This window comes from Oryctolagus cuniculus, chromosome 1 (genome assembly GCF_051225735.1).
Source record: "Oryctolagus cuniculus isolate XC-2025 breed Fujian yellow rabbit chromosome 1, ASM5122573v1, whole genome shotgun sequence".
Lineage (NCBI taxonomy): Eukaryota > Metazoa > Chordata > Mammalia > Lagomorpha > Leporidae > Oryctolagus > Oryctolagus cuniculus.
Window position 1 is genome coordinate 50497850 of NC_142867.1, and position 26399 is coordinate 50524248.

At 45.8% G+C, this 26399-nt stretch overlaps 1 long non-coding RNA gene across 1 annotated transcript; it reads right to left on the minus strand.

Moving 5' to 3' along the window:
• Window positions 1-1566: 1566 nt before the first annotated feature.
• Window positions 1567-2473, minus strand: LOC138847043 (uncharacterized). The gene is made up of 2 exons (XR_011384659.1): window positions 2025-2473; window positions 1567-1772 (listed from the first exon to the last, which is right to left on the minus strand). It is a non-coding gene; the product is annotated as an uncharacterized LOC138847043 (long non-coding RNA).
• Between the last annotated feature and the right edge of the window lie 23926 nt (window positions 2474-26399).

A 26399-nucleotide genomic window follows, 5' to 3' on the forward strand; every position in this document is an offset into this window, starting at 1 on the left:
GTAGTACGTTATTGTTTGCACGATTGAGTTCAATGTGCACTTGCCACAGGTGTTCTCTCTGCTGGGATTCACATCTTCTGAAATCGTTGCCATTATTTACTTTACGAAAATGATGACATTGAGGCTCCAACAGGCCAAGTCACTTTCCCCAAATTACCCAGCCGGGGCTCGCCAGGTAGGACTACCCCGGAGGGACGCTGTCGCCAAGGCGCGTGCGCTGTTCAGATCTGGACACGTGATCAGAGGGGGTGGGAAGCAGAGGGGCATGCGAGTCAGAGACTCTGGATGGGAGATCGCCGCAGTGGCCATCTCCCAGGTTGGCAGAGAGGAACGCAGGAGCCACGTGTCACGCATCCAGCTTGGCACAGGGAAGCGACGGCTTCCTCCCCACACACGTGGCTAAGACACCCGAGTGGAATGTCCAGATCCTTTCTTTACTGAGTGATACGGCAATACTTCTACGCCAGCTTTGATGGGGCTTCGTTTTCAGTGGCTGTAGAAAAACCCCCCTTAGCCTTTTGCCTCAGTTAATCTCACATGTTGAGCATTGCGGCAGAGGTTACCATTCTACATGAATGAAAAATAAAAAGACTAATAGTGAGGCGGCAACCCCCCTGGCCCAACTTTTTAATACTGTAAGCTTTCTGTCTGAAAGATGTCATTTCTTTCAACGGCTTCAACTTTCTTCAAGGCAGAAAACCATCGAAGCTGCAGCGTAGCTGAACATCTGTCTTATCATGTGGGCAGATATTGGGATTAAATTAACTAGAAATGAATAGAATGATGTATGACAGGGTGCAGATGTCCCAGGCACAGTGTGATAATTTCATTGCAAAACTCTGTAATGAATTCCATACATTATGGAAGTACAAATGTACCACTTTAGGTAATTGTGATGAAAAGGTATAATGTGCAGTGCATAAACAGAGTGCGAGCCCAGCGGCATTTCTCCTCTGCTATTTCTCTTTAGTCATTTCAGAATGACTTTATTTGGCTTAATGTAAGCCTATTATTCTTATTAGAGCCTTACTTTTTTGGTTGGCCCCTCCAGCATTGATTGCCTGGTTGGGATAAGAAATATATGGAATAGAGGAATAGAATTTGGGTAGGTCACAGCGTTGGGCCTCCTGGAGAGTGAGCGTTGGAGGAAGCATTTAAAAACATATTTTATTGTGAGAATTTCAGAGCAGGGATTTCTCTGTCTCCCCTCCCGCTGCCCTCCCCTCAGTGGGCCAAGGAGATTGTTTCAGCATCCCCTTGCTAATGTGGGCACAGGGTGTGGGGTTGTACAATGGGGAAGACGTAGTCTTAAAGCCAGGACACAGAGGTTCTTCCTTGACTGTGCTCTTGAGTGCTTTGTGATCCTGTGTGAGTCACTTCACCTCTCTGAGCTGCTGTTTCCTCACTTAGAAAACACAGCTGCTACTTCCGTATCCTGGTGTTGCCATGGGCAACTGAGGGAGCTGGGACAGGTCCGGGAGGACAGGGACTGTGTCCGTCCTGTTTACTGTTTTATCCACAGCACCTAGCAAACTGATCACACAGAGCAGGTAACTTATAGGTCCCTTATTTTTAAGATTTTATTTATTTATTTGAGAGGTAGAGTTACAGACAGTGAGGGAGAGACAGAGAGAGAGAGGTCTTCCATCCGCTGGTTCACTCCCCAAATGGCCGCAACAGCCAGAGCCGTGCTGATCCAAAGCCAGGAACCAGGAGCTTCTTCTGGATCTCCCAGATGGATGCAGGGGCCCAAGCGCTTGAGCCATCTTCAGCTGCTTTCCGAGGCCATAGCAGAGAGCGGGGTCAGAAGTGGAGCAGCCAGAACTTGAACCAGCATCCAAATAGGATGCCAGCATCACAGGAAGTGGCTTTACCTGCTACGCCACAGCACCGGCCCCGATTTACAGTTCTTAATGCGTAAGTCAAATAAACGTACATTGGGCAAAGTGCACAGCAAAGAGCCTGGCACATAGGAGCTGTGTAGCTAATAATTCTGGAATTGCAGCTGGTTTGAAGGAGCTCACCTGCAGAGGCATTCAGTTTGCTTGTTGGTAACACGGTCACGACTGAGCAGCCCGCGGCACAATCAGAGTCACTGGTCAACCCCCAGAGAAGGTCTGTGGCTGTGCCAGTGTCCAGCAGAGGCACAGCCAGAGCTGCTTCCTGATGGCCAGGCTCAGCCTGCCGCTTTGCTGTGTAGGCTCCCTGGCTGGGATCAATGGCCCGACTGGTTCAGGCGTGCAGCGGAGGCCTGTCCTCTGCGGAGGAACAGCGTGCCTTCGCTGGCTTGTTTTCTACCCAGCAACGAGAGGACGGACGCCCCATGCAGTGCATGGCTGGCCCGCAGTCCTGCTTGCCAAGTGAGTGCGATTCCCATGGCCACAGCTGGGGCCAGCCCGTGCCCTGTTTTTCTCTCGATCCCACCGCTCGGTTCGCGCAGCTCCTCTCTTCTCCTTTAAGTCTCCTCTCCACCAATTATTGGGCGGGGTGACATCAGTGGAAAATGTGAGGAGATGGCAGCAGAGCCGAAACCTTAGCCTTCCTGGGGCAGCCAGAAAAGCCTGTTTTTAATGCTCTGATTGGTCCTTGATTTCCCCAGCCTGTTTGTACCATGTCATGCTTTCGGCACAGTTGAAACAGGATGCCTGGGGTGATCCGAGGGCGCTGAGGGCCTGGGTCCTCCTGCCCACTGGACAGAGGCTTCGCTGTGTGGTCTTTTTCTGAGCCAGGAACACTGTGGAACCAGCCCGGAGAAGTGCCGTGGACAACCCACGTGGCGGGGCAGCGGTGGGCCTGGGTTTGGTCCCACCTCATCCTCCTTGTTTTGCTGGGAGCTCCTTGCCCGTCTCCTCCCCCTGGAAGCTTCCGGGCTGCCTGCAGGGTCTGGATTGTCTTGGCCGCTTTGACGGCTTTGAAAGAAGCATTGAAGGTGCTAGTCTTATGCTGCTTATCAAATTTGAGCAAAAAAATGTTGACATCCCATTTTCCCAAGTGCTAGCTCAGCTCTTTTGTGTTCGGCTGCAAGAGAGGAACCAGCTGTGTGTGTCTAGCAGGGGAGAAAAACTCCACTGTGACTTCCCGGCCCGCCCTTTTCACCTGGTCCTGCCCGACCCAGGGGCACGGCGGGGCCGGCGGGTGGCGCCGAGGCCTCTGCGCCCCTGATGGCGCAGCCTGGTGGAAGCCTGGCAGAGGCCACCCAGTCATCGCTCCTGCTGCTGCCATGGCTTCAACCCTCACGGGAACGACAAAACACTGCCGCCGAGAAGTTGCAGCTCCGAATGGGGAGAGAGCTCCTCATTTGCTCACAATGAAAGACATATTTGGGATCATCTGGTCTTGCAAGCAGATGCCCAGTTTATCTCACTTTAAATCAACTCTTTCTGACTGGACCCTTTCCTGGATGAATTAATTGAGCGTGGCTAACACCAAAATGCTCTGGCGATTACGGAGCTCGGCAGAGGGGCGCTGTGGCAAGGCAGTCAGCTTGCGAGGAGGGTGGCGAGTTGTTTACTTCTGTTCTCCTAACAGAAGGAACAGGCAGGCTCAGCCCACTGGAAATAATTTTGAATAATCTCACTCTATTACTCGAAGCGAAATTGAGTCTGCTCAAGCTACTCTAGTGATCCGACATTTCAGCGAAACGGGGAAACTAATATCCAATTCATGCAGCATAAAATAAGTGACATAAGGAAAAGCAGGATGAAATCTGGAAGTTTTTAGTTTTCAATTTGTGCGGCTTGTCTTCTATTACCGGATCAACTCACTAATGCGGCTCGCATAGAGGCGCGGGGGAGGGGCCTTCATTAAGTTGCTGGTCATTAGTGGTAGTGGGCGTGTGCGTGTGTGTGTGTGCGTGTCTGCTGGCTATTGATGCCCGACATATCCCTGGTATCCATCACCCTGCAGAATCAAAACTGCAGAGAATTTCTCTAAGAAATGGAAGTTGAGCCCTGACTTACCAGCCGGAGCCTTCCTGGCCGAGGGGGGCAGCTGGCCTGGAATTCCGACTCGACCCTTTCGAAAATGCTCGCAGTGTGAGGGAGGGGGCTCATTAGCTCCCCTCACCCAGCAGCCCTGACAAGGTCTGGGTTTCCAGGAACAGGCTGTCTGCCTAGGGAGCCGAGCCAGGAGGAAGCCTCAGCCTCGTAACTCTCTCCTCCACCACGGCCCTCACGCCCTACCAATCGCAAGGTAATTGGTTCTGGCTCCAAATCTCTGTTGTCTCCTTTCCCTCTGAAGGTGCTCGTCCCACTCTTTCTCGTGATCCTAGCTGCTCTTTCGCCTCCCTGTGTATCCATGCTTTAAGCCACCCTCTTTCTGATTGTTCAGTCATCCTAGGCAGAGCTCTGATGTGTTTATTACTCTCTGCTCAAAAGCACTCAGTGGCTCCCTGGTGCCCAGTGACTAAAATCCAAATCCCATCATGCAAAACTCCACAGTTGGATCTCAGGCTTCCTTTGTCACTGGCCGCCCACATTCTTCTTCACTTATCCAGAGCATCAGTGAAGTGGAAGGAATTGTGATTTTTTTTTTTTTTTTTTTTTGCACATGCTGCAGTTTTGTATCTCTGTGTGGGCTCACACAGGTTCCTCTGCCTGCAGTGGCCTATCCATCTCTGAGTGTCCAGATCCTACTCAGCCTTCAGGATCTAGGCCAGATGCTTCCTCTTCCAGGAAGGCTTCCTTGAACCTCTCGGTGAAAGGCATGCCATCCTCCCCAGGCCCATTGTTGCCATAGCACAGGGCAGTGCATCAGGTCAGAAATGAAGTGCATGGACAAAGGGGTCAAATGTCTAAATGAGAGTTGTAGCTGTGGGGCCATGTGCATGCCAGTTAAATTCCTCCATGCCTCAGTTTTTCTTCTATGAAGCTGGGCTAATAGCATCTGCTTCTTAGAGAATTCCAGGGAATCCAAGCAACGTGCTTAAGCACAATGGTATTTGCAGTCTGAGAGTTCTTTTTCCTTGCTCTCCTTTCTGCTCTATAGCAAGCACCAGCATTTTAGGACCAGATCTATCATTCAGCTCGGCGTTTACTGAACATGGACTAAGTCACATCCGTTCTGGGTTTTGAGAATAAACAATGATAAAGAAGACACAAGGCCTGCCCTCACGGAGAACATGGCGACACGTTGGGTTAAAGGAACATGGGTGGGGCAGCATGGCCAGGCGGCTTCGCTCTCCATTCTGCATCTGGGCTCCTGACTGTGCCAGCTGCATGGCGTGGGCTCCCCATGCCTCACGTTTTTTTCACCTGTGAAAGGAGAGCAAACAGCACCCACCTTCGGGAGCTGGCTTGAAGGGTTACAGGGACTGAGAAGTAAATCACACCTAGAACAGGGCCTGACACGTCGAGAGAGATCAGAAACGGTTAGCTATTATCTTAGAGTCATTTGCGATCTGATTGATGCTTTGGCTTTGGGCGATTTCTTTCTTTGCCAGGGCGGTGAGCTTTTGTGCGGATAAAGGCATCGTGGTTAGGAGAGGCCACCGCAGCAGGGGCACGGGCGTCTCTGCTGTCTCTTGGGCAATGCGCTTTCAAGCAGGTCCGGCCTCGCCCTCAACCTGCCCAGAGACCCCGCTGTAGGAACATCCCCCACCCCAGCCAGCCTTCGCCTGGGATACAGGGGCCCCTCCCTTGTTCTGGGTGTGGAGAGGGCATGCCATTGGCCATGGCTTTGACTCAATCTCTTCAAGTTTCCTAGAGCCGAAGAGTCTGCTTCTGCCTTCCTGGGATTCTGTCCAAAACATTTCCACTCCAAGGGAAGCTTCTCTACCTCTGCCTGATGCAGAGACAGAGAGAGCTTACAGGACAGGGGAGGGTGGAACCTTGTCAGGCAGTTTTAAAGGGCATCCACTCTGGCCCCTGCTCCTGTAGCCTTGGCAATCAGTTCTAGGGAAACAGAACCCCCCCGCATAGTCTGCTACCTGCTTTCCTTTTTTTTTTTTTTTAAATTTATTTGACAGGTAGAGTTACATACAGTGAGAGAGAGACAGAGAGAAAGGTCTTCCTTCCGTTGGTTCACTCCCCAAATGGCCACTACGGCTGGCATGCTGCGCTGATCCGAAGCCAGGAGCCAGGTTCTTCTTCCTGGTCTCCCATGCAGGAAGGCTTGGAGGTACGAAGTCTAGCAAGCTGCCGCAAGAGAAGGCACATTTTTATTCCAGAAAAGGAGCCTTTGTGAGAGCAGAATGGGTTCAGGGCTCTGTGCTTCTGTGTGTGTGTGTGTGTGTGTGTATCTATACGTGCATACATGTGTGTGGGGTGTGTGTGGTTTGTGGGAGGAGAGGGCAAAGGTCAGCCAGTCACCTCAAGGCCAATGCATAATTGCACCTGCCTTGTTTCCCTAGCTCACCGGCACTCAGTGAGGCAAAGCTAAGGGTGTGGACTCCGAGACCAATCATGGCTCCCAAACCTGTGGTCTCCTCACATCTCTCCAGGGACCCCCCAAGACTCACTGGTGCTTGTTGAGGGGTATGTGGACTCTGTAACCCTGTTTGGGCCTTTATTACTCTCCTGAAGAGACTGACAAGAGCAAGACTATGATGCCTGAATGTTTGTCCCCGAGGAGGTGTGTAAGAATTTCCTCCCTCTTGTGTCCCAACTAAATTTTTTTCAAGCTTTCCAAAGGGGGACTTTGCTCTTTGCATAGTACATTTTTCAGCTGGTCTTGGGACTGCTGTGTGATTAGAGATCTTTGGAAAAAGTCTAAGTTCAAAGCCCACAGGCTCCTGAATGCTCTCTACATGACAAAGCAGCCCTTGTTTACCTGGGTCACCCTGCGGAGACCAGCATGGCTTTGGACAACCTCTCATGCCTGGAATCCTGGCCATGGATAGGTGGGAGCAGCTTCAAGGACTGGCAGTGCCCACCAGCCAGGGCAGCCCCACTGGCTGTGTCAACAGAGCAAGCATCTCCCTAAGCCAGACAGGACTCCCATCCTCTACACGGCCATACTGGGAGCCTGCATGGAATCAGGCAACCTTGCTTTCAAAGTCCAACTCCAAACTTCCCTAAGCATAAGACTGTCCAACTCGTTGAATCTCCCAAAGCCCTGCTTTTCTTAGTTACAGGAGGAAAATAATGAAATATCTTCCTTGTAGGACGGTTGTGGAAGTTGGAGATGACACATGCTAAGTGAATGTCTTGGTGTCTGGCAGATTGTGACAGTGACAACTGCAGCTGCCATTTTTTTTATTTGCTCACTAAGTGCCAGACACTGTAATAAGTTCTTTACATATTTTAGTAAGGACGGTTTTCACAGGCCACACGCTAGGTGAGTTCAATAAATGTAACACTGTGTATTTTTCTATAACTTTATTTGTATTTATTAATTATTTGCTTACAAAGCCTAACTTCAAGTCTCCGCTCTGGCTGATGGCAGGCAACCAGTTGTAGTCATCACCAGAGAATTTCAGCCACCTCAGTGTTTTCTCAGTTGCTTTGGGTTTAGGCTCAGTGAATTCAAACATTTTCCCTCCCTCTCCTTCCTCTTGGTGTGGCATTTACATTCTAGGGTTGACCGATTTCCTGGGCTGGGTGTGGATGGGGGAAAGGCCAAGGCTCTGGCCCAGTGCTGGTGTTTTGCCAGTGGTGGTAGCTGCGACATGTAGCTCCTGGTCTGCGATCATTGGCATCCTGCCCCCAGGCGGGCAGCCACTGCCATTTTCTGCCTGGCCCCCGGGTGCCTTGTCGCTCCTCTTTTCTTTTGTGACATTGTTCTCTCCTAATTCTAATGATGTTCTGTGAGTTACAGAAGGCTCCAGCTCTTTTCCAGTGTAATGCTGGGGCTGTGGAGACTCGTGGGTGGCTCGGGTTTGTCTCTGGAACCTCCGAGAGCCATGCCTGCTTCAGGGCCTCTATGAGCTGCTGTCTCACAGATGGACAGACAGAGGCACGGCCATGCATCCTTCCCTGGCATCCACAGCTCTCCTGACCGCTTTTTGCTTCTGCCTGGTACCTGAAGAAGGGAGGTGAGGGAGAGTGGAAGAACCACTTCTCACAGAGTCCTATTGCTTTCTCTCTGGTGCTCTGCCCGCCCCCCCCCCCCCCCCCCCACTGTGGAAGCTTTTATGGGGATGTGTGTGAAACCAGAAAAACTGGTTTTACTTGGTCATGTGTTCTCCTAAACATTTTCTGCCTTTTTCTGAAGAGAGAGCATTGAACTTCAAAGCCAAGAATGTGATGTCTTTGTACTCTGGCTACACCATTGCAGCTTTCCTAAAATAGTAGGAGGGTTGCTCTAACTGCACCCAATGAGTGAGGTTAGAGATGAACCAGCGAATGCAAGGTGGATGGAAAAGGAGAACACCTACCACCATTTCCCTGCACATACACTGATCTTACTGAATCATTCAATCAGATGGTGCAGTGTCTATTATTAACATCCTTTTACTTTAATGAAAGAGAAGTGAATTGGATGGCTGATCCAATCCATTCAGCCACTAAATATTTATAGAATGTCCACCCTGTGCCAAACACTGTTCTGAGTTTTGGAGAATTATAGCAATGGATAAAACAGACAAAACCCCTATCGTCATGGGGCTTGTATACAAGTGGGAAGGGGAGAGTAGAGAAGAAACAGTAAGGAAGAAGATCAGCAGGTAAACTGTGTGGTTTATCTCATGGTAATGCATTTAGGGACAAATCCAAGTTGTGGGAGGGAGTTGGGAAGGCTGAGAAGGATGTGGCTTTAAAGAATAGGCCTTATGTGAATGGAATGGGAGAGGGAGCGGGAGATGGGAGGGTTGCAGGTGGGAGGGAAGTTATGGGTGGGGGGAAAGCCATTGTAATCCATAAGCTGTACTTTGGAAATTTATATTTACTAAATAAAAGTAAAAAAAAAAAAAAAGAATAGGCCTTACAGAGATGAAGAGGCCCAGGTTGGAGGGAGGTGAGTCCCAGGGGGTGGGAAGAGCCAGATTGCGCTGGGAGTGTGCCTGGCTCAATAGCTAAAGGAAAGGGGACAGGACTGGAACTCAGTGAGAATGACTGCCAAGGCCGTATGCTCCACTACCATCTGATGCAGGTCTGATTATGACAGTCACCGTTGCTGTTGCCTTGACACCTAATACCCTTCCACTTTGTGAGTCTCGGCGGGTGGTTGAAAATGCTAGGTACTATTTTCTTAGCTCTCTCCATAACTACAGAATGGTTGCGTGCACCAGATGAAACCAATAGACACACCACCTGGGCTTCAGATTAGGCGCTAGTGATTCAAGGAGTGGGGAGCAGGAGGAGGAGTTTCTGTAACCCTGATGGTTGAAGAACAAGCATCAGTCACATCCTTCCACAGTGTGGGAGTGGTGTGGAGACTTTGTCCACAGCTGGTTATGGCGAGCGTGAGATGCAAGGTCAGGGCTGCGTGAGGCAGGGCTTGCATCTGCACTGCACCAGTTCCGTGATGTGACCTTGGGTGCCGTTCCCCACTGGACCACCTAGTCCTGGGGCGGCTCCCTGACACCTCACAGCCATTCATTGATAGCTATTGTCCATCTGTTTTCTCCTTCATAAGCAACATAGGTTTTATTTTTAGTTCCACAACAACAGAAATAACTAGATGATAGAATGTTTTTTCATCACTATACCCTATCCCCCACATTTAGAGTTTGCAATTTTTGTAAGGTTTGCATGATAAGAAATAGGAAATAGAACAGGTACCAACATGGAGTGAGTTTCTTTTTGGGCCGTGGAAAATAATAAAACAGCCTTCATATTTCAAAATTGAAGATGGAAGATGAGGCCGCTTGCTGTTTGGACATTGTCCGGCCTGTCTCAACTGCCCCAGTAGTTCTCAGGCTACTCCAACAAGGTCTCTGAGTAACTGAATGGAATTGTTCCTATTCATGCCTTCTGCCTTGTCTTCTGAGAGCAGTACGATGCCTAACACATCCTCAGAACATCTCACTTCACCTACAACAGAGCTTTTTATTCTCTAGGACACATTCACTAAAAGGAACTCCTTTAATTCAGAAAACGTTAAGCCATCTTCCTTGGACACATTACATTATCCTACTTTAAGTAAAGCTATAACACAATTCAAAGCTCTCTTATCTGATACTTTATTTCCCCTTTACAATTTTTTCTTCTGATATCGGTTTTTAAATGTAAGTTAATTATGGATAACATTTGAAGAATCAATAGTTTTAGAAATGCCTGGTCCAATTTAATTCTTTTCCCATTGTTGGTGGCTGCCAAGATTTAATTCTTGGTCTCACAGGGCTCAAAGGATGATAGTCAAATTATGAAAATTATCATGTTAATTGTGGTATGAAATTTGAAAAATCAAACAATGTTACCAAGTCAATTCTATAAGCCAGAAGTTTCTTATTCCTATCTCTCCAATTCCCCCTTCCCAGAGGCAACTCCACCCTAAAAAGCTAATCTTTTTTTTTTTTTTAATTTACTCCTATGTAAGTAATATGCACAGATTGCCAGGTAGGTAGGTAGGTAGGTAGGTAGGTAGAAAGGAAGGAAGGAAGGAAGGAAAGAAGGAAAGAAGGAAGGAAGGAAGGAAGGAAGGAAGGAAGGAAGGAAGGAAGGAAGGAAGGAAGGAAAGAAGGAAGAAATCTTCCATTTACTGGTTCACTCCCCACATGCCTGTGACAGCTGAGGCTGGGCCATTCCAAAGCTGGGAGTCAGGAACTCAGTCCCAGTCTCCCACGGGAAGCAGAGATCTAACAACCTGGGCCATCAGCTGCTGCCTCCTGTTGGTGTCCATTTCCAGGGAACTGGAATACCCAGGCACCCATGCTGATGGGGATGCAGGTGTCCCAAACAGTGCCTTAACCACTGTGTCAAACGCATACCCCAGACTGCCGCTTTCTGAGTGTACAATTTTGGCATGATTCAGAGTTCCTGAGAGGGAAGATGAGAATTTAGCCCTTTGCTCCCCTGACCCACTCACATTCTTCCCCTCCCCACCTCCTTCTAATTACAATACAGTAATATTATGATTGCGAGAGATAAATATTTAGTGTTTATATCATTATCCTTATGTAATGATTTTTACAGATGATTCATTTAGCAAACTGGTTATTTTTCCTTTCCCTTACAACATATAGTTTTTCTTAGAGTTAATATTTGTCATTTTTTCCTACTTGCTTTGTATTACATGTACAGGTCTGTAATTAAATTGCATAGCCTTTGCCAAATTTCTAAATCTCTTCTCAAGACTTATTTGCATTAAGCTTTCTCTCATTTTATCTCCAGGAGGTTCCTGATCTCTTTCAATTGCTCTTTGCCTTGTGCACAGCAAGCTTCCTGGTATCTGCTGTCACCATCCTCTTAGGGATTGCCTTAATCTCCCCCGGGTTGTTCTCCCTTTGATTTTACCCCACACCATCAGCTTACTCCAGTTGTGCCCTTATTGTGTTGGAGTGCATCCTCAGTGGCTTCCTGAGAGGGCTGAATGGGAGGGGGTAATTTCTTGTGGTTTTGCTGTTCTTATTTTACCCTCGCCTTTTATTAATCATTTGGGATTAGTATGCATGTTTAAGGCATTGGTCCATTGTCTTCTGGCCTCCAGATTGGTTCTGGTCTGAATTCAATCTGACTCGTGAGCCTTTGTGATGTGATTTTCCTTTGGAAACTTGTGGAACTTTTCCCAGGTCCTTATTATTTGGAAATTTCACCATCATATGCCTTGCTTCACTTCTTTAAAAATTTTTCTTAATCCATTGTCCTGGTCTTCTCTTTTATCAGATGTCTCATTTTCTTTAGTCCTTGTAACTTTTCTTGAATTATATTTTTGAAAGTTGGTTTTATTTCTTCAAATTTCTTAGAAATCATATTATTTTATTATTAGATTTCCTGACTTATATTTTAATTTATTTCTACTTTAATTTCAACTTTTTTCCTGTCTTTTTTTTACTTTCTGTGATATTTTTCTCATTTAATTCATCCTATGGTGATTTCATTTTTAATCATATTTTTAGTTTCTATTATCTCCTTGTTCTCCAAATACGCTGTTTCAATTTTTTTATGCATGACTATATTATTAATTTTCCAAGGATATGAGTGATTGGTATTTTTTAAAGATTTATTTATGTATTTGAAAGGCAGAGTTACAGAGAGAGAAAGAGAAAGAGAGAGAGAAAGAGAGAAATGTTCCATCCATTGTTTCAGGCCAAAACCTGGCCAAGCCCAGGAGTCAGGAGCTTCCTCTAGGTCTCACACATGGGCAGCAGCAACCCAAGTACTTGGGCCATCTTCTATTGCTTTCCCAGGCCATTAGCAGGGAGCTGGATCAAAAGTGGATCACCTCGTACTGGAACTGACACTCATATGGGATGCCTGTGGTACAGGTGGCAACTTAACTTGCTGCATCACCAGTCTCTATTTTTAAAGTTCTTTTCACATTCCTCCATGTTGCACCATTAAAAAGAAGAAGAAGAAGTACTATGCACTGGGGCTGGCATTGTGGCTCTGTGGGTTAAATCATGCCTGTAACACTGGCGTCCTATATGAATACCAGTTTGAGTCCTGGCTATTCTAGTTCTGATCCAGCTCCCTATGCCTGGGGAAGCAGCAGGAAATGGCCCAAGTACTTGGGCCCCTGCCACCCATGTGGGAAACTTGGATCAAGTTCCAGTCCCCTGGTTTCAACCTGGCCCAGTCCCAGCCATTGCAGCCACTTAGGGAATGAATCAGCGGATGAAAGACCTCTCTCTGTCTGTCTCTCTCTGTCTCTCTCGCTATCTCTCCCACTCTTTCTATAACTCTGCTTCACAAATAAATAAATAAATCTTAAAATACACACACACACACACACACACACAAAGCTACGCACCTCTCCTTAGAACTCTGGATTTCTGATAATCCTTGGTTATCTGAACATACTTCAGAATGAATTGAGGCTTTACACACATTTTGAGACTTGTCAGCTCTGAGCTTAAAGGCAGGGTGATGTGGCTGGACTTCTACCAAGAGAATCCTGCATGCCAATGCCTTAGGGTCTCTCCCTCTGTGTTTGTCAGATTCCTCAGAGAAGAGACTTTGGGTCTTTCCTGGAGTCGTCACCTGTATCTGTCAGCATTCTAGAGTCAAGGAGAAGATGATTCTGAAGTGCAGTTTCAGGAAGTTGCCTTTTACTAAATCCCCCTACTTTCCATATGGTATGTTAGTCTTCACAATGCCTACTGCCCTGCAGGCCAGGTCTCCTGTGGTGGAGCAGTGGTTCTCCAACTTCTCTTGGCAGGCTTCTTAAATTTCAGGTTGCTGATCCCACTCCTAAAGTTTCTGCTGCAGTAAGCCAGAGATACGGCCCCAGAATTCACGTGTCTGACTCCCCAGGTGATGCTGCAGCTGCTGGGCCTGGGATCAGACTGGGAGAACTGCTGTTTACAGAGTGGAACTGCAGCCTTCACTGGCTGTGCAGCAACAGTTGCTGAACTGTGAGACGTGGTAGGGGATCTGATTGTTAAACAGACTCAATCCAGTGCCCCTCATTCTACCCCATCTTCACCCCAGTTTCAAGGAGTCCTTAGCTACTGTGAATGTCTGAGCCTTTGGGAGTTTAGTGATATAAATTGGTTTACCTCTCGACTCTTCCCACTGCTGGTTTAAGTCAGTTTTGTCCAAATTACTCAGACTTTCCTCGTTGCATTTATGACTTCCAAACTTGGTTGCTATTTTCTTCTCTCCTGTTCTCTTTTTCTTTGCTAATGCATGGCTGTTAAAATCCCTTCACTTTCATTTTCATGAGATTCAGGGAGGGGTCAAACCATTATATTTAGTGAAATAAGCCAGTCCCAAAAAGACAAAGACCATATGTTTTTTCCTGATATGTGGTAACTAATAGAATACCAAAAATGTAATGTATAGAAGTGAAGTTGACATTTTGAGATTCAATGATTGTTTGCAGCCCTTTTCTCTATGTTGAGGAACAATGTTTTTTCTTCTTACCATTTGTTGGGCTCTGTATAAGGTTAATCTGAGTCTAAAAGTAAACTGAAAGTAGCTCATTGCAAAGATTAAGAGAAGGAGTAAGAGAGGGAGGAGGAGGAAGGGTGGGAGCATGGGTGGGAGGGAGGGCGGGGTGGGAAGGGCCACTGTGTTCCTGAATCTGTATATATGGGATACGTGAAATTCATTTACTTTAAATTAAAAAAAAAATTAAAACAAAAACAAAAACAAAGTGTGATGGGTATATCCAATTCTCTCTCTCTCTCTCTCTCTTTTTTTTTTTTTCTGACAGGCAGAGTGGACAGTGAGAGAGAGACAGAGAGAAAGGTCTTCCTTTGCCGTTGGTTCACCCTCCAATGGCCGCCGCGGCCAGCGCGCTGCGGCCGGCGCACCGCGCTGATCTGATGGCAGGAGCCAGGTGCTTCTCCTGGTCTCCCATGGGGTGCAGGGCCCAAGGACCTGGGCCATCCTCCACTGCACTCCCTGGCCACAGCAGAGATCTGGCCTGGAAGATGGGCAACCGGGACAGAATCCGGCGCCCCGACCGGGACTAGAACCTGGTATGCCGGCGCTGCAAGGCGGAGGATTAGCCTAGTGAGCCGTGGCGCCGGCCCAATTCTCTCTCTTTAAACAAAAGTCTTTATATCTTTCTTCAAATTGTTCTATCAAATGTTGCTTCTCTTTTACTTACTCTCTTACTTTTACTGAGATCCCCAATTAGATGTATGTTGGAACCTCTGGTCTACCTCTATGTCTCATAACTGTTCTTTATATTAACTAATTTTCTCTTTCTACTGAGTTCTGGGTGAATTCTTTCTTGTCACCTTCTAGTTTGCTAATTCTCATTTCAGCTGTGTCTGATTCAGAATTTATTGATTATTTTAATTTAATGCCTTCCTTAATCAATTCTCTTTTTTAAAATTTATGTATTTGAGAGGTAGAGTTACAGACAGTGAGAGAGAGAGACGAAGAGAAAGGTCTTCCTTCTGTTGGTTCACCCCCCCAAATGGCCACTATGACTGGAGCTATGGCGATCCAAAGCCAGGAGCCAGGTGCTTCTTCCTGGTCTCCCATGAGGGTACAGGGCCCAACCACTTGGGCCATCTTCTACTGCTTTCCCAGGCCATAGCAGAGAGCTAGATTGGAAGAGAAGCAGCCAGGAGTAGAACGGGTACCCATATGGGATGCCGGCACTGCAGGAGGAAGATTAACTTAGTGTGCCATGGCGCCGGCCCTCTTAATCACTTCTAAGAATGGGAATTGATTCCTCATCATATATACTTATTGTTTATTTCTTGATTTTTTTGCTTCATCATTTATCACTATTTAATGAGATTTATTTCTTAGTTCTCTGAGAATTTGAAATACTTATACTTTAGTATTTTGGCAGACTGATTTAATAATTTTATGTGGAGGAAACAGATTATGATTTTTTTTGTCAGTGACTTTTATTAGCTTTGGATTTCTTTATGTGTTTTATACTTTTGGTCAGTAGGATCATTTGAAGTGGGAAGTTTTCTTTTTAGCTATTTTTCCTCTTGTTTTTCTTGGTGCTTTTCTCTTTATCTAGTGGTTTTCATGGCCACTTTCACCTGGCTCTATACCCCAGTCAAGAATTAGATGTCCCATCACATGGTGATGCTTTGTCCCCCTTGGACACATGAACACATCAGGCTATTGATGGATTCATCCAGCTTATTGGTTGCTGAGCCAGCAGTTTTCTTGTTTCTGTTCCCATTTGGGAGACTGTAATTGTTTATAATCCCCTGAGCTTCAGTGGTTGGGAACATTTCCGTTTTCTTTTCCAAACTAAGCAGAGTAGCTACAATGCAGCACATGTCTTTGTCTTATATTGATCCCTCCCTGTCCCCATTGCCCGCCTGGAACAGCCTGCTTCTGACATGGGCCCAACAGGCTCATGTGATCTGCCCGCTTGGCGCTTCACATTTCTGCTCTGATTCTGCTTCTGGTACACAGCTTTGCTGTGTAGCCTGCCTTTTTGCATTTCTATTTTTATCTCTGGCCTATTAAGGTCATTGGATGGGAGTCTACTTTCACCAGATGTCATGTATCCCTGTGGCTGGAGCTCATGTGATCTGCCCACATGAGGGGCATGCTTGGTCTCTAGCCCCCGTCTCTCCCTCACTAGTCCAGACCCTGGTGATCTGGGGAGCTGGCTCAGAGCAAGGTCAGCCCTATCCTTACCTCCCTTCCTGCCTCTGTCCCTCTTTCTCTCTCATCTCCTGGACAGCACGAATTCTTTTCTCCTCGAAGTCATACATTTTACAGGGATAGACTCTGTTCTTAAAGGGAAGTTGTAAAGCTGGGATGTACTGTCTGTCACAGGGTGAGGAACCCTGTCTGGCTTCTGAGGTCCAATATGTAGTATTTTGTTGCCCATCTAAAAATACAGTGGAGTTGTTATCAGTAATACAATGATGCTTTGGTCTTCATGCATCTGAGGGTTATGTCTATATCTCAGTTTATACTGAACTTGGATGACAGAGTTACGTGTTTGTCTCCTTAAAACCCTAATATTGTCCATATGTTTAGAGTGGAAAGGCCTTTACTGAAGCTTGCACTTAGAAATCAACTTTACTGGAAGTAATTTAATATCCCAATATGCTTTTATCTTAAATTGAATCTCATATTCTCTATCTTTCAGCTTATGATTTAGTTTGTTAATTTTGGGGAATTATTGATATATACATGTAAACATATATGGTATGAAAATATATCTACATGTTATACACCAAAAGGTTAGTGGAAAATGAAATTACAAGAGACATTTATGAATATTTTATTGTAAGCAAAACTTGAAATTTCTGTATAGTTTTTTCCAAAGCTATGCATCTCCTATTAACTATTTGACTCCCTGTGTGTATGGATTTTTTATTTTTTTAATTTATTTAATTTATTTTTAAAGGTATATAGATGTTTAAAATTTTTGCAGCAAAATAAACTTGTTTTAATTCCACTTCCATGAACTTGTTGGAGTCCCCTCATATACATATATGTTAAATGTATACTATATAAAATACTGTATTACATGTCCATTACAATGACAACAAAAAGAACCTTGGATGTTTTAACACCAATGAACTTCTTTCACTTTATGTTATTGTCCTATATTTAGTTATATTTTTCAAATTAGTTGTTTTTATAATTGCCTAGTTAGCTTTGCTTATTTGGATTTACCTAGATGCTCACCAATTTCTTTCATTAGCATTCACTTTTGCAATGCAATCTCTCCTTATTCAATGTTCTTCTTCTTGAAATAGAGTGCTTAATACTTTTTAAAAATGAAGGTCTATTAGTGATAATTCTCTTTTCTTTGTGTGTCTAGAAATGTCTTTGCCCTCAATCCTATGACTGAAGAGTGTCATTTAGCTGGGTATCAAATTCTACACTGACACTTATTTCTCTCTCAGGACTTTGGAGATATTATTCTGCTATATTCTGTTTTCTCCTGTTTCTGTGAGAAGTAAAATTGTCTTTTTGGAATTCTAGAGTTTCATCATAATGTGTCTCCTCCAGTCACTGATCTTTTCCCATGCTGTATAATGGGGTCATTTAGCTCATCTACAGAGAATGTTAAAAACTAATGGCTAAATTTTTTTCTATTACTATATTTTTATTCTCTAAATTTCTTGTTTTCCTTAATGTCTCTCTCTTGTCTCATATATGCTATTTGGTTTTGTATGCTTTTAGTATGACAGATGATTATTTTACAATAACTTTCTGGTCTTTATGCTGTTCAATTTGCTTCATACCATAGCCCTGTTGTTTATTTAACCTGCTAACTTTATCAAGGTAGATTTTTTTCACATTGCATTAGTTAGGAGTTTCACTGTGAGTTACATAAATTAGTTAGTTTCACTGTGAGTTATATAAATAAGGAAAATAATGACATAAATAATAGAAGTTAATTTATCTTAAAGAAAAGTGCTTATGTGATATGATAACGCCACAGCTGTCCTTATGGTCCAAGATGGAGCACCAGTCATTGCATCCATAGACAAGTCACAGGATGGACAACAAATGAAAGACAGCACAAAGGGCACATGCCAGCTGTCTGTGGAGGGAATTTACTGGGAGCTCCTATACAACACTTCTTTGTATCTCCTATTCTCTAGAACATAATTACATAGCTACCCCACCAGCTGTCAGGAGCTTTGATAACTTCTGGGTTCTAAACAAGGGAGGATGGGGAGGGTCAAAATTATTTTTTACATTTTAATTTATTTATTAGAGAAAGAGAAAGAGAGAATGAATCTTCCATCTGTTGTTTCACCCTGTAAGTGCCCAGAGCAGGGCCGGACCAAAGCCAGGAGCCAGTAACTTAATCCAATTCTTTTACTTGGGTTGAAGAAGATCAGGTACTTGTGCTATCAACTTCTACCTCCCAGGATGTGCATTAGTGGGAAGTAGAGTGGACAGAACTTGAGCCAGGCACTACTATAGGATACTGTACTTGGATACATCCCAAGCAGTGAATTAACCATTATGCTGCATGCCTGAGCCATGGAAATTCTTGAGATGAGTAACAAGTTATCTTTGCCTCACTCAAATGTTTTATAATGTTGAATTATATACAGATCTTTAGTGGGTGAGGCATTATATGTAGAATTCCTAGGCCAATTGGCTTAAAGGCTTCTTCCTTTAGAAAGATGTCTTCCACCTCCCAGGTGCACCAGATAGCTCCTTTGGAATCTATTTTTTTAAGATTTATTTATTTGAGAGGCAGAGTTTACAGAGAGAAAGAGAGACAGAGAGAACCATCCACTGGTTCCCTCCTCATACGACCACAATGGCTGGAAATGGCTTGATCTGAAGACAGAAGCTAGGAGCCAGGAGCCAGGAGCTTCTTCTGGATTTCCCACACGGGTGCAGGGACCCAAGCACTTGGACCACCTTCTGCTGCTTTTCCCAAGCCATTAGCAAGAAGTTGAAGGAAGCTGGGTTGTAAGAGGAGCAGCCAGGGCTGAAACCAGCACTCATATGGGATGCCAGCACTCAGACAGCAGTGTGACTACTACACCACAATGCTGACCCTGGGATCTATTTTTTGTTAATTCCTTTGTTTTGGGGGAGACAGAGACATAGAACAACATACGTAGTGTAAGTTTTAACTCCAGGGGCTGGCAGTGTGGGGTAGCATGTAAAGCTGCCACTTGTGATACAGTCATCCCATATGGGCACTGGTTCAAGTCCTGGCTGCACAGGTTCTGATCCAGATCCCTGATAATGACCTAGAAAGACAGCAGAGGATGGTCCAAGTTCTTGGGCCCCTGTACCCACATGGGAGACAAGGAAGAAGCTCCTGGCTCCTGGCTTCAGTCTGGCCCAGCCTTGGCAGTTGTGGCCATTTGAGGAGTGAACCAGCGGATGGAAGATCTCTCTGTCTCTTTCTCTCTCTCTGTAACTCTGCCTTTTGAACAAATAAAATGAATCTTAAAAAAAATTAACTCCAAACCAGTGTGAGATATTTCCTTAAAGATATGTGTTCTTGGAGAAGATTTTATTTTACCCTCTTGAAGTCACTCATTCATGATAGACAAGCATCCTTGCACATGAAGAGGTGACTGGGGAGACTGTTCTTTTATGTGCTGCAATCCCTTGAGTGTCCTGGCTTTATGGAGGGGTCTTTGTTCAAGTGTGAAACTGTGCAGGCCCAGGGGAGGTCATTTGTTCCAGTGCAGCATGACATTCAAGCTTTTAGGTCAAGGATGCTGGCACCCACGTCCTCTTTCCCACTGCCCTACCTACTTCCCAGGGCAGTTCCAGGGTCAGAGTTTCCTTTTATTTTAATTCCTCTGGGGATTTCCTTTGATTTTCTTTTTTCAAATTTATTTGAGAAGCAGAAAGAGAGAAAGAGAGAGAGAGAGAGAGAAAGGAATTCCTACCTACTGGTTTACTCTCCAAATTCACGTAAGTGCTGCCTGGAGCTAAACTCGGGAGCCAGGGATGGAATCCAGGTCTCCCAGGTGGATGGCAGGATCCCAGTTACTTGAGTTGTCACCACTGCTCCCCTGATCTGCATTAGCAGGGAAATGGAGTCACGAGCAGGAGCTGGAAACTGCACCAAGCACTTTGATGAGGGGCCAAGTGCCTGCTCCAGAGTTCTCCTACTTTTTATTACTTTTTGTTTGCCGGTTCTTTCAAGCATTTCTAGGGATTTTGTAACAGGAGGATTTCAGATTGCTGTTCTACCTGTTGAAGGATATTTCCCTCAATATCCTTTTTTTTTTTTTTTAAAAAAAAAAAAAAAACTCCTCTCACGCTTTTAATTTACTTCTATTAGCCCAAATTTATTTCTGTTGCTCACCATTGAGAGCAACGCATTTTGGAATTTGTCTCCTTGGGCCTGAGCCTGATTCTGGATGGTCCCTGAAGTCTGATGTCTTGTTAGAGGGCTCCAGGTAGACCCCCAGACTCCTGCCGCCATGCCCCTTCCAGAGCGGTTCATGAAGGGTAACATATTCAAACCAGTTCAGCTCTTCCCCCATGAAGTTACTACTGCCATGTGAAGGCTGCAGAAGTCCAGCTATGGCATTCTCCCTCCTCAAACCAGCAGCTTAGGGTTTTCAGAAAAGTAACAAAGATCACTCTCGCTCCTTCTGGGAGGCTGAAATTCATCCCGCTGATACCAATTGTACTGAATTATCAGAATCTGGCTGCAAGGCTTTGCAGCTTGAGAATGAAGACATATTTATTCCATCAGGGAAGAGAAGACCCCAAACCTGGACCAGGGGCTCCCCCAGTAAGCTCTGATCTGTCAGAGAGTCAGCAAGAAGGTACGAGGGAGAAAGCAGGGCAGAGAATGCATGCACTGTGGTTCTGAGTCTCTCAGTCAACTAAGTCTGGGCTCCCTCTGCTCTGCCTCTTAGCATAGGTTTCCTTACCAAGGAGATGGTGATAGGGTTGTTGGCCATGCCTAACGCATGGTGTTGCAAGGACCAGGCACATCTCGGATATTATACAGATTTAGGAGAGAGACAATGTTGTTATCTGAACTTCTGGAATGAAGGAACTGAGGCTCAGAGGAGTGAAGTGAATTCTTGGAGGTCACCCCGCCAGTCAAGGGCTCAGCTGGGGCTTAGCTCTGAAGCTCCGGGCCGCAGAGTTCCTCCCTGGTCTACAATGCAACCACTGGCAAATAAAAACACAAGAAGGAAAGGAAAAGTCTGCGAGCACCTCCTCTCTGCCAGTCAATTTCTGTACAGTATATCATCTACTCCCCAAACAACGGTCAAAGGTTAGAGGTTAGTTTTCTTATAGTAGTACCCCTCCATTTGTGGGAACTATGTTCCAAGACCCCCAGTGGGTGCCTGAGGTTGCAGATAATCCCCAACCCTATATAAACATTTGATGCTGCAACATGCTCTGATAACCAAGATGGCACTCGGACAAGCGGTGTACACCATACAGATAAGGTGGACAAAGGGCTCATGACATCCTGGGCGGGAAACAGTCGGACGGCATGAGATTTCGTCCATGCTGTGCAGAATGGCACACCATTTAAAACTTCAGAATTTCTGGAATTTTGCATTTCATGGTTTCAGACCCTGGTTGCCTAAGGAGCTCTGAAACTAGAGAAAACAGATAAGGAGGGACTATTGTATTTTACAGATGAGAAAATCAGCAATCAGAGAGTGCCACGATGTACCCAAGGTGGCATCGTAAATTCCAAGCCAGGAGTTGAACCTGGCATTGTCTGATTGCAAAGCCTGTGTTCTTTCTCTCAGTTGCTTGTTACGATACTCTCCAGATAGTAGCACGCTCCCCTAAAATCCTTATGGATTTAGAAGAGGTTCAAATCAATTAGTTCACACTTTGCTGCTGAGATGCCTTTGTGCCAAAGGTGAGCAAGGTGCTCCTGGTTTTATGCATTCAAACCCAATGAGGCCTCTTTCCCTACTTCTTGCATGACAGCCCAGAATTGAGAACTGCAGTGCATATGGTGTTTGCAAAATGCTAGTTGTGTATGGGTGTTTAAACTTTAGTTTTGCATCTTTTAATTTATTTATGCAAGCAAGCCGCCTTTCATGAATTTTAATCTGCACTGCCTTAAAGAAGTGCTTTCCAAATGGGACAGCATTTGTGATCACCACTAAGCCATTCTAACTGCTTGCAGGCCTGGGGAGAGAGGCAGTGGAGAATATTAGCAAGCTCTGCACTGTCCCTGTGTCATCCCAGGCATTGTGGCGTAAAATGTGCTTCGTGTCTAGGAGAAAAAAAAAAAAGGAAAAACAACACTGTGACTCGGGTCTTTGGTTATTTTTAATGCTGAGCGGCAGAACCACAGGGAATATTATGAGTTCCAAGATTCTGACGGGAGGGACTTGCCGCTGAAGTGCTTTCTTCAGGAGAGAGAGAAAGAGAGAGAGAGAGACAGACACTGGTACAAGTCTTTATTCATTTATTTATCGTGCAATTCCCTAAAAAAGAAAACACTTCTCTGGTGCAGGGGAAATTGCTTCAATGGATAGATTGCATTTAAATAATTTAAGTATAAAATTACTCGAACAGGCCGACTGATATTTCGCAAACGAAACAGTCACAGTCACTTAGGAGTGCTGCTAAGCCCATGATTCCGTGTAGAGATGAGGTTCGAGTGGAGCCTCTGCTGGGCTTGGGAGAGGGCTCCATTCTGCCCCCTGGCTGTCTCAGATGCAGCTGATTTCTGGCCAGGTCCTGCAAGAAGACCCACAAGTAGGGGATGGATCTTTTAGACCCCAGAGCTCTGGAAAACAGAGAAATGGTTCACAACTTTTAGGTTCTAATTTTTTCACCAAATGAAATGAAGGCGCTGGTGCTCAGAAGACTTCTGTCTTGTCTGGATGAACCTACAGCCCAGCCTCCACAGCCTTGGAGTTCCTCATCTGTCCGACGGGATGATACTGGCCTCACAGGGCTCTCCAGGGCTGAATTAGGTCCCTGAGAACCCAGACCAGCGCCTGGGCAGGTAATGGCTCATGGCAGTCTATTCCCAGTAGGTTCTCGTACGTGTCTGGGAGGCAGTTCCAACAGTGATGCCTTCTTGTCGAGGGAGAGGCTCTCCATTCTTAGGAAGACTTCAGCCACACTAATGATGGCCACAGCTGTCTGTCGCCTGCATAGCTGTTCACAACCATGCAAAATTATGTCACACTGAGGTTTCCCTTCTCCTGTGCAGATGGCACTTCTCCAACTTTGACCACAGAAGGGCCTGACCAATGACAGTCTGTGGGCCAGCGCATTCACAAAGTGCTCTACGCTGCGGAACCCTCTTGGAGATTTACCAGGCACCCTGGCGTGCATGCCAATGTCTCTGAAAAGTCTTGCAGATAAAAGATCTTTAAATCCAGTTTAACTCACCATGCATTCGTCTTAAGGAGAACCTCCCCCACTTTGTCCTCACCCCAAATACACATTGTTATCCTTTAGAAAAGGACTTACTGAAGCTAACTTAGGGAAACTCTGCCCCTAACGTATTTCTTTACCTTTTACCTGAATTTCTTGCCTTCTGTGTTCTTTTCCTCTGCACACTCCACAGACCTGCTTCTGAGGGTTGCAGGGTCTCCTATTTACTATTGACTAATTAAGGAAGCAGCTGCACCAAGTGCTGGGTGTAAGGTCCATCAAGCATCATCCATACCCTTCAAGTCGCAGGGTCAACACAGGGAACAGACACGCGGCTGGGAAGGGTTACTGCCGTCAGCCTGGTGGGATTCATACGTGCAAAGTAATGGGGAGGATGGGGCTGGGAATACAAGGAGAGCCCTGACAAGCAGCCTGGCAATGTCAGACAAGGTCTCCTGGAGGAGAAGCCGTTGTGCTAGGGGGAGTTTGACTTCGAGGTATTTAGAGGAAGCCGCGGGCGAGGGTAGGGGCTGCCGTCTCTCAGCAGCCCCAGTGTTTACTTTGAAGAGAAAATGTCTGCTTTGTAGGCAAATGTTTTCAGCATGGAAATGATCATTGCAATTGCTGTGGTTGTCACAAATGTTTCATCAGAGCCGATAAAGCAGCTGAGTGTTGGCAAAATCGATGAAAACATCTTGAGAAGTGTTCTCTGCCTACTTAGCCGTCTGTGGCTCATCTGGTGTTAGGGAGGAGGGGAAGGAGGCGGTGAGCTGAGGCCACACATGAGATTCTGAGAGGCAGGATGGTGCGGTGGCTGGGCGTGCAGGTTTGGAGCCAGATTGCCTTGACTGGAACCGGCTGGCACGCTGGGGAGCTCTGTCACCTGGCACAGGTTACCTAACTTCTCTGCCTCTCTGTTTCCTCACTTGGAAATTGTGGATATCAACAGTACAGGCTAAAAATCCTGTATCCAAATGTTTGGCTCAAGAAATGTTTCAAGTTTCAGGGATTTTCAGCTTTTGGGATATTTGCGTAGACTTTACTGGTTGAGCAGCTCTGAAAATCTGAAATCTGAAATGCGCCGAAATCCAAAACTTTTTGGATTTAACACTCATAAAATTTTGGTTTGGGGAACATTCTGGATTTTGGACTTTCGGATTAAGGATGCTCAACCTGTACTGACTTCATGATGAAGTAGTTAAACAAGTCACCATATGTCAAGTGCTTTGGGCGCTTAATATATATCAATTAATGTCATAATCCAATATGCCCATGTCTCTCAACTTACAAAGAGGCTTCATAATGCACCATTCATTCAGCAAGCATCTACCGAACACTTTTCTTGTGCCAGACCCTGTTCTCAGGGCAAGGGACTCAGTGGTAAATGAGACAGGCCAGGCAACCGTTATGTTGGAGCTCTCTTTCCAACATAGACATGTTAACCAAATACATAAGAACCATTCCCATCATAATAAATATTATAAGGAACATACTCAGAGTAATGGGCAGAAGACTGTAGTGAAGTCATACATTGTCCACTATACTCAGATGGGAACAGCGAAAATGTATTTTATTTAAATTTCTCAACTCTGTTGTTACTCATGTATTTTCCCACGGTTGGTATAGAAATGAATTCACTTTCTTAGCCCAATCTGTAATTTTAGTGCCATAGAGGAATCTCAAGAACCTCTGAGGATTTTGCTTCCCTACTGTGGCTGCAGATCCAGGTGACATCCAGGAACATGGGGGAGGGAAATGTTTCTAATGGGACTTTCTGCTGTTGTAAGGGCAGTGATCCTTGGGCCCAGGAGGCATTCTTGGACTATCCTCTAGCTTCCCTGATCTGAAATAATGCCTTCCTCCACGTGCTGGCTCTTGTCCCATTTGTGTGTGTGTGTGTCTGTGTGGTTTGTTTCCTTAACTGTGCTTTCTCTGTGTCGGGTTAATCTGGTCCTGGTAGCCCACTCTGGCTAACTGATCTTCCTCTCACCTCTCAGTACCAGAAACTCATCAGAAGCTCTGGATATGCCAGGGTATCACCAGCTCTGGCCTCCGTTTTGCATCCTCAGTTGGGAGTCATCTATACTTTTATAATGGTGGGCTCCACAGTAGGTCCCAGGTCTTTAACGTGTTGAAAACAGAAACACATGAACCTAGAATTGTATGTCTAGTGAAAGCTTTCCTTCAACAGTGAAGGCTAAACAAAACCTGAGTTAACCCATCCCCCGATACATTTTCCTGTCAAGAACATTAAAGAGAAATTGTTCAGGAGGAAGGGAAATGATGTCAGAACTTGGGTCTACATAAAGAAGTGGAGACTATCAGAGAAGGGATAAATGAAGGCCCACTGAGTAGCAATCGAAGAGGTGAATAAGCCCTGCTATGCACATGCCAGGTCCTCCTCTCACTCCAATCCCCTTTTCAAAGAAACGCAGCCACCCCTGGGTCCGAGCCACAGCAAGGTGCAGGCGAAGAGTGAGTCTTTCCTACCACATTCAACAGAAACACCATCTCCACCCATCGAGTCATCCCTTGGGTAGACGGTACCTTTATCCTTTGCAGGGCTCCATAATAGGATTTAGTGCTGGAAGCAGCGGAGTGAGAGGAGCGCTGGGAATACACCTGGCAAGGTTTCTGCACTCCCTTTATTACCGCGGAGCCCTTCAGTGTCCATTGACCTATGGGCGCTTTCTAGAAGCGGACCTACAGTGCAAGTGCTTTATTTGGGAGGTAGAAAATACACATGGAGAGGTGGGAAGGAAAAGTAAACCCATGCAGTGGGAAGCGGGAGCTTCTTCCTGTAGGAATTCTCTGGGCCAAGGAGCAAACCCATCTCAGAATTTTCCCACCCGAAGCGGGAGGGAGCTGGGGTAACTCCACACCTACGCCTGAGGGTCCTCCTGCGGGTACTCCATGCGGACACCAGGCGGCATTTCTTTATGTAGTTTTGGGGGGTAGGGAGTTCTCAATCCGGAGATTCAAAGACTGGAGTTGAAAGCAAGCTATGGCATAGGGGAAGACGGGCGAGATGTGCGGAGGAGCACTTTTAGCATCTGCTGCAGACCCCCTGCCTCAGAACAAGGTTTTGAAACTCATAAAACAAAATACATAGGATTACAACGAAAACCAATTATATTGAAATTCAGTTCT